This window comes from Oryctolagus cuniculus, chromosome 6 (genome assembly GCF_964237555.1).
Source record: "Oryctolagus cuniculus chromosome 6, mOryCun1.1, whole genome shotgun sequence".
In the NCBI taxonomy this organism is placed as follows: Eukaryota; Metazoa; Chordata; class Mammalia; order Lagomorpha; family Leporidae; genus Oryctolagus; species Oryctolagus cuniculus.
Window position 1 is genome coordinate 2,368,029 of NC_091437.1, and position 8,482 is coordinate 2,376,510.

Genomic DNA, 8,482 nt, shown 5'->3' on the forward strand with positions numbered 1-8,482 from the left:
GCTGTACCCCCATTCACTGCTCCCTGCTCCCTACTCACTCCTCCCTGCTCCCCCACTCACCTCTCCCTGCTCCCCCTCACCTCTCCCTGCTCCCCCTCACCTCTCCCTTCTCCCCCACTCACCTCTCCCTGCTCCCCCACTCACCTCTCCCTGCTCCCTACTTACCCCTCCCTGCTCCCTACTCACACCTCCCCTGCACCCCTACTCTCCCCTCACTGTACCCCCACTCACCACTCCCTGTTCCCCTACTCACCCCTCCCTGCTCCCCACTCACACCTCCCCTGTACCCCCACTCATCTCTCCCCTGCACTCCCACTCACCCCTCCCTGCTTCCCCGACTCCAGGCTTTTGTGCCCACCTGAGGTGCCTGACAGCTCTTCTGTAAGATGCCCAGTGGCCCCAATGACTTTACCAGACAGAGCCCTGGCCAGCGCTCCCCACATCTGCCTGGCTCACACGTGTGAGCAGCCACACCGGTGCTGCAGGAACTGGGCTCACATTTACGCACCCCAACGGAAGCGGGGCTCTGAGCCTGACATCCGAGGTGTGGAGGAGGAGGGGTGAGGCAGGACAATCAGGACACGGAGGGCAGCAGGGCCGGCATCCCAGAGCCTTGAGTGGGATGCCATTCCTCCTTTGCCTTTCATTCTTACACCCATTCTGTTCTCAAGATCACAACGTGTTTCTCATTCATTGTGGTAATCAGGGTCGGGGAGAGGTGAGTGGGGAGCAGGGAGGGGTGAGGGAGGGAGCAGGGAGAGGTGGGGGGGTCAGGGGAGGGGTGCATTAGAAACATTCAGCCCTGTGCATAAACAAGCACCTCAGTTCTACCCCTCCCCACCAGGAAACCAGGGGAAGCTTTCTGGAACTGGATCGCAGTAAGGACTGCACGGCGCCGTGAGTGTGTGCTGTGCCAGGAGAGGAATGCTTAGACCCTCAGCATGTATTCCATGTCATGTGGTTGACCACAGTAAACAGAATGCTGAGTCCAGCACCTGAGACAGCCATTGCTCTCAGTTTGCTAGTATTTGCATGTATGATTGCATGTGTGCATTTACACATATGTATTTGCATGCATGTTATTTGCAGGTGTGTATGAGCTATTATTTGCATGTGTGCATAAATAAATAACAAAATATGAACACTTAAAATGGACAGCTCTGACCTGCTGCTTCATAGGCAATTGACAAGAAAACCGTGCCAGACCATTTTCAGGCGGCGGGCAAGAGTGTGCGCACAGGGTTCTGTGGATCCACAGCTCAGCACGGCCTCGGCGTCGCACCTGGCCACGTGCAGACACAGAGCACTCCGTTCTAACCTGTCACAAGCACACGCGGGGGACACCAGTGTAGAGCTGTGAGGTTGCTTACCTGGCTGGCCTTCACCTTGTCAGGGAGGGGCTGTTAGCACACGGAGCGGGGGTCAGCAGGGTCCCTGCCGCGTTTCCTACCTTCAGTGCTCTGGCCTCGGCCGAGGTCTGTGCACCTGCCCTCGCTCTGCCGTGGCCTAACTGTCGCCAGGCTCAGCGGCTTCCGCAGCGCCTCTGCACTCTGGCCACGGGGCCTGCGGGGGCTTTATGCAGCCTCGCTGGTAGAGCCGACAGGGACTGCCGACAGGGACAATCTGCGCAGCTCTCAAGTCAGCGGCTCGGGCTTGAGCACAAACCCCTATGGGATCCCTGAGGGACGATGACCTGCGGGACTCCAATTAAACACAGTAGCCTAAGGATATTTTTAGTAAGAGTTCTAGATGAACAAACAATGCAATGCACACACCGTTCTGTCAACAGTGCCGGGCGTTTGATGAGCTCGGCCTGTCGGCGTCGCCTCCTCTGGAAACGCCGCCTGGTTTACCCTGTCCTGTGAGTCCGCTGCCCTCACCAGGGCCGGCCCCACCGATGGTTCTCACACTGACCCTGCACCTCACAGGGACCCAGAAACCAAACGCCACTCCTGCTGGGTGTCTCCTTCTTTGGAACCTTGGATCTTGAAGCACTGGGCACCCGAGATCCTACTCTTAATTGTGGCTTCCCGCCTTGCCACGAGCAGCGCCCGGGCGTGCCGCCCCGTCAGGCAACGCGCAGTCTCCCACCCGGGTTCCTGCTGGCTCAGCGCGGCCTCCCGTGCAGCCTCACGGCTTCCTCTCAGACCCGCAGCCAGCACACCTGCCGACTACCTTTTCTGATACTAACACTCCACAGTGCATGTGCTTAATTTTACTTATTTGGAAAGCAGAGAGAAGCTATGATGTCTTCCACCTGCAGGCTCGCTTCCCAAGCACCCACAATAGCCAGGGCTGGCCAGGCTGAAGCTAAGAGCCAGGGACTCATCCGGGTTTCCTGCTTGGGTGGCAGGGACCCATGTAGCTGAGCGGTCACCTGCTGCCCCCAGGGTGCACAGAAGCGGAGGGGGAGCTCCAGCCCAGGCCCCCAGGCTAGGGGTGCAGGCGTCCCAGGCAGCGGCCTCTTTGTCTGCCCCTCTGATGTTCATGTCGCATTTGTACTTCATTCCGGTTAACTTTCACATTTGTGTAAGCTTTTTTCCAATCCATTCACATTTTCTGTGTTTTGTGCTATCTTTGGGATTCAGCATAGAATTTAGCTAACTTCTCAGTTAAGTCTTTCTCAATAACTATATATATATAGCTATGATTACATTTGTAATCCTTCTGTTTTATATCGCCAATTTTATATTTTATTTAGTATTTTTATAACTTCTATATAATCTGGATACATTAATCCTGTGTCTTTGGATGCACTGATGAGGAAAATGTGATGTACACGCGTGATGTGGAATAATTAAGCTGATGATACAGCGTCAGCACTCTTTTACGATGAGGTGGTGATTTGTTGAAGCCCCACCGTCCGCGACCCGTGAGTGCAGGCACCCTGCCCACAGCAGGCCCGGCTCACTCTCGTCTCCCTGAAGGCTTGAGCCTTTTGGTCATCAGCTCTCCATCCCCTGTGGTCACCGTTGTCCACTCCCTGGGTGGAAACCTCTCAGCTTTCCTGTGTAAGAGAGACTGTGGGTCTGTCCCGTGCTGGGCTTTTTAGAGTTAGCGTGATGCCCTGCAGCTTCCTCGTGTTGGCACGAATGCCAGGACGTCCTTATTTATAAGGCTGAAGAGTACAGCAGTGCGTGTGCATGTGTGCGTGTGTGCGTGTGTGCATGTGTGTGCATGTGTGCATGCGTGTGCGTGCATGTGTGTGTTTATTCTTTGTCTGTTAATGGGCCCCGAGACTGACTCCTCACCCGGCTGCTGAGAACAGTGCTGCAGACCGTGGGAGCGCAGGTGTCTCCTCAGCGGCCCGACCCGCGTCCCCGTGAACGCATGGGCGCTGGGGGCGTGGCTGGGTCCTGTGCTGGTTCTGCTCCGGCTTTCCGAGGAGCTCCGTGCCATTCCCCGCAGCAGCTGCACTCTGTACACTCCCCCGGCGATGTGAAGCGTCTCTTCAGCTGTGAGCACCCAGCCTTTTCATCGCAGCCTGCTGGGGACACAGGATGAAGGCCAGGGCCACTCAGCTGCTTCCTGGACACCTGCTCTGCCCCTCCTGGCTCCTGAGTGGGTGGCGGGGCTGCCTCATGGCTTCCAGGGCAGCAGCAGCGTGTGGGTGGGGCCGCCCAGCTGTTTCCTGCAGCCCCTGCAGGTGGAGCCCCTCAGGGTGGGTCACCCAGGGGCCTCCCAGGGCCCTAGTCGGGTAGGTGGGGCCATGGGCTGGTTCACAGGGCTGGGTCAGCAGAGCTGCACCTCTAGCCAGTCATCCTGTTGACCTGCGATGACCACTGCTGATGCTTGTATGTTGATTCTGTATCCTGCAACTTTACTGCCCTTACCGGTTCCAAATGGTAAACCCTTTTTGATGGAGTCTTTAGAATGCTCTGTGTATACCTTCATTTTTTGCCTGTTAACAGAGACAGCGTCGCTTCTTGCTTGTCCATGTGGATGCGTTACACTTGCTTCTGTTGCCTGACTGCTCTGGCTAGGACGCTGTGTTGACCACAGCAGGTGAGAACCAGGCTGTGGCTTGTTCCTGATCTGCAGAGGAAGAGCTTCCTGCTCGTCACACGGAGTAGGAGGCTGGTTGAGAGCTGGCCGCTGCGCCCTCTATCGTGGTGAGTACCTCCCTCTGTACTTAGTTTGATGACAGGTTTTTTAATCATAAAAGAATCCGGAAATGTGTGAAGTGCATTCTCTGCAACTGCTGATACTGTCATGTTTTTATTTTTCTGTTAGTGGAAGGGATCACACTTCCTGACTTACTTATGTTGAACTCTCCTTAAATTACAAGGACAAATCCCACTTGTCATGGTGAAGCGTCTTTGCCAGTATCCTGTTGAGGATATTTGCATATACGGTCATCATGATTAATGATCCGCAATTTTCTTTTCTTGTGATGTCCTTGAATGGCTTAGGTATCAGGTGGTTCTGGCTTTATGACATGAGTGTGGAAGCGTCCCCTGCTCTGCCACGCCTTTCAGAAGAGTTCATGAAAGCATGGCATTAACTCTTTAAAAACTTACCCTGAAGCCAGCCAACCTGGGAATGTCTTTGGAGGGTTTTAGTGATTTAATCCTGTTACTCGTTATTGGTCTGTTCTGATGTTCTGTTCATGCGCAGTCTTGGCAGAGAGGTGTCTAAGATTTTCCATCTCTTCCAGATTCCCCCGTCTGACAGCGCACACCTTTGCACAGTGCCTTCACGGCCGCTGTGTCTTTCTGTTGCATCTGTTGTGATAGCTCCCCGCGTTGCTGAGTCTGCACTTCTCTCTCTGTGTCCTCTGACTGACTGCAGTGTTGTCAGTGTTTTTACCCCTCTTTGCATTGTTGATCAGTTCTGTTGTTTTATTTGTTTCTGCTCTGACTTCATAATTTTCTTTCTTCTACTTGCTCTTTGTTCATTCTTTTTTCTGCTTTCTTGAGGTGGGATTTTAGTTTGTTTATTTGAGATATTTCTTCTCTTTAAAGTATTTGTTTTATTGCTTTCTATTCTTTCTTGGAATTTCTTTTACTGTATCCCACAAATTTGAATATCTTGTATTTCTGTTTTTATTGTCTAAAGTTTCTTTTAATTCCTTGTAATTTTCTCTTCACCTTATTGTTTATTCTGTAGCATTTGGCTTTACGTTCACAGATTGTCAATTTCCTATTTTTCAGAAGAATGTAAACCAGACCTAGGAAATCCGATGTGAGTCTATGGAGTATGTTTAGTCTCCTTACTAACTGAAGAATCCAGAAGGCAGAAGCTATCTTATTTGCCCTTACTACTCTGTTGTTGATCCATTTTTTTTAATTAACTAGCTAATTCTTTTTTCTGATTACATTTGCCCTTGTGATGTTATATAGGGTGTGTTGGTTGTGGTTAACTTTCTAATTTACTTTCTAGATTTCAGAATATTAAGATAGGATACTGTTATGGATTGAACAGAACTTGGCTTCCCAACCTGATTCGGTTGTTTAAACTTCAATGTTTTATGTTAACGGTTAATAGATGAATATTTCTAGTCGATGGATTAAGTTGGAAATTTCATCTAATTATTGTTAGTAAAATAGCATGGTCTTGTCTGTGGTCCAGTTTATGTCCCAGACACTATCCTAGGCTCTAGGCCCTGCCACCATTTCTGGACGGCAGGTGACCAGAAGGCCCAAGCACAGGTGTCAGCTCTACCCCCCACCCTAACGGGATTCGCTGCTCCTGTTTCCCTGCACCTGACAAAGGGTATAACAGGACCCCCTTCCCACACACGCACCCTCTTCTTCACTCTTCTCTCTTCTTTGCCCCCTCCCTTGGGCCCATTGGGTTTCCCCCACCCAACAATAAATCTTTCCCTTAAAAATTTCTATTTTTCTCCTGTGGTTGATGTCTATCATCATAGCATTGTGGTTGGAAAATACAATTATCTCAGTGTTCTTGAACTTGGTGAGCCTTGTTTTGTGGCCTCCCAAGTGACCTATCATGGAGACTGTTCCACGTGGCTGACACTGCTGTTGGGCAGCATGCGCTGCGTGTGCCTCGTGGGTCTCTTTGGTTCACAGTGTAGTTCAGTCCCGGTATTTCCTGGTGACTTTATGTCTGGTGGCCTCTCCATTGTCCCCTATTGTTGCTGCATTACTGTGCTTCTGCCTTCCCATTTGTGGGTATTCAGTTGCTCCTGTATTGTGTGAGTGTGTTCCCAGTTGTTTTATTGCCTCTTGTTTGTTTTACATTTTATTTAAGGTATACAGATTTCATGAATTTCATGTACAGATTTACTAACAGTGATACTTCCCACCCCACCCTCCCTCCTGCCTAGGCTCCCGCCTTCCCTCCACCTTCCTCTCTATCCCTCTCTTAGTTTTTACAATGATCTACTTTCAATTTACTTTATACTCATAAGATTAGCCCTATACTAAGTAAAGGGTTCAACACATAGTAAGAAGAAAAATCACTGTTCCTAAATAGTAGAGACAAGGGCTGTAAACAATCATCAAAGCTCAAAATGTCAATTTCAGTCCTATACATTACATTTTTGGTATTTTATTAGTGACCATAGATCAAGGAAAACATATGGTATTTGTCTTTTTGGACTGGCTTATTTCCCTAAATATGATGGTTTCCAGTTGCACCCATTTTGTTGCAAAAGACAGGATTTAATTCTTTCTATGGCTGAGTAATATTCCATAGTGTATATATATCTCATAATTTCTTTATCTAGTCATCAGTTGATGGACATTTGGGTTGATTCCATAGCTTAGCTATTGTGAATTGAGCTGCAATAAACATGGGGGTACAGATCACTCTTCCATATGCTGATGTCATTCCCCTTGGGTAAATTCCCAGGAGCGGGATGGCTGGGTCATATGGTAGGTCCATTTTCAGCTTTCTGAGGTATCTCCATACTGTCTTCCATAGTGGCTATACCAGTCTACAATCCCTCCAACAGTGGATTAGGGTACCCTTCCCCACATCCTTGCCAGCATGTGTTGTTTGTTGATTTCTGTATGGAAGCCATTCTGACAATGAGGGGATCTCATTGTGGTTTTGATTTACATTTCTCTGAGGGCTAGTGATCCTGAGCGTTTTTCATGTGTCTGTTGGCCACTTGAATTTCCTCTTTCGAAATATGTTCAGATCCTTTGCCTGTTTCTTAACTGTACTGTTTGTTTTATTGTTGAGTTTCTTGATCTCTTTATATATTCTGGATATTAATCCTTTATTAGTTGTATAGTTTTCAAATAATTTCTGTCAGTTGCCTCTTTCCTTTGCTGAAGCTTTTGCAATACAGCAGCTTCTCAGTTGGATGTAGTCCCAGTTGTCTATTTTGGGCTTTAATTCCTGTGCGTCTGGAGTCTGTTCCAAGAAGTCCTTGCCTATGCCAATGCCTTGTAGAGTTTCCCCAATGCTTCCTCTGGTAATTTGATAGTATCAGGTTATAGATTCAGATCCTTGATCCATTTTGAGTTGGTTTTTGTATAGGGTGTTAATTAGGGGCTTGTTTCATACTTCTGCATATGAAGATCCAATTTTCCCAGCACCATTTGTTGAAGAGACTGCCCTTTCTCCAGGGATTGATTTTAACTCCTTTGTCAAAGATTAGTTGATTATAGATGCATGGACTGATTTCTGGAGTTTCTATTCTGTTCCATTGATCTACATGTCTATTTATGTGTCAGTACCAAGCTGTTTTGATTAGAACTGCCTGGAGTATGTATTGAAATCCGGTATTGTGACATCTCTGGCTTTGTTTCTGTTGTATAAGATTGCTGTAGTTATTTGGGGACTCTTGTGTTTCCATATGAATTTTAGCATAGCTTTTTCTAGAGCTGAGAAGAATGTCATTGGTATTTTGATTGGCAGTGCATTGAATCTGTAAATTGCTTTTGGTGGTATGGACATTTGGATAATATTAATTTACAATCCACAAACATGGAAGATTTTGCTATTTTTTGTGACTTGAACTCGCACCCAATTGGGATGCTGGCACTGCAGGCGGCAGCTTTACCCACTGTGCCACAGTGCTGGCCTCTACATTTACATTTTGATCTCTGATTTGGGTCTTCTTCCTCTCTTTTTTGGTTAGTTGGGCCAATGATGTCTCAATTTTGTTTATTTTTTCAAAAAAAAGCAGTTCCTCATTTCACTGATCTTTTTTATTATTTTTGCATTAAGTTTTGTTTATTTCTTCTCTAATTTTAATTATTTCTTTTCTCCTACTAATTTTGGGTTTGGTTTGCTGTTTTCTAAATCCTTGAGATCATTTACCTCTCACTTATTTGATGCCTTTCCAATTTCTTGATATAGGCACTAATTGCTATATCCCAGAAGTTTTGATATGTTGCATTGTCATCTTCATTTGTTTCCAGAAATTTTATTTATTTCTCTTTTGATTTATTTTATGACACACTGTTCATTCAGGAGTATGTGGTTCAGTCTCCATGTGTTTGCATATATTCTAGATATTCTTGAGTTGTTGATTTTCAGCTTCATTCAATTGTGGTCACAAAAG

The 8,482-nt window shown here is 47.5% G+C and overlaps 1 long non-coding RNA gene across 1 annotated transcript in view; it reads left to right on the plus strand.

The window, feature by feature from the left end:
- The first annotated feature begins 3,911 nt into the window (after window positions 1-3,911).
- The window catches only part of LOC127485501 (uncharacterized), a 178,624-nt gene continuing 174,053 nt past the window's right edge, over window positions 3,912-8,482 (plus strand). The window contains exon 1 of the long non-coding RNA XR_007912513.2: window positions 3,912-4,112. This is a non-coding gene — a long non-coding RNA (uncharacterized lncRNA). The remainder of the gene's footprint in view (window positions 4,113-8,482) is intronic.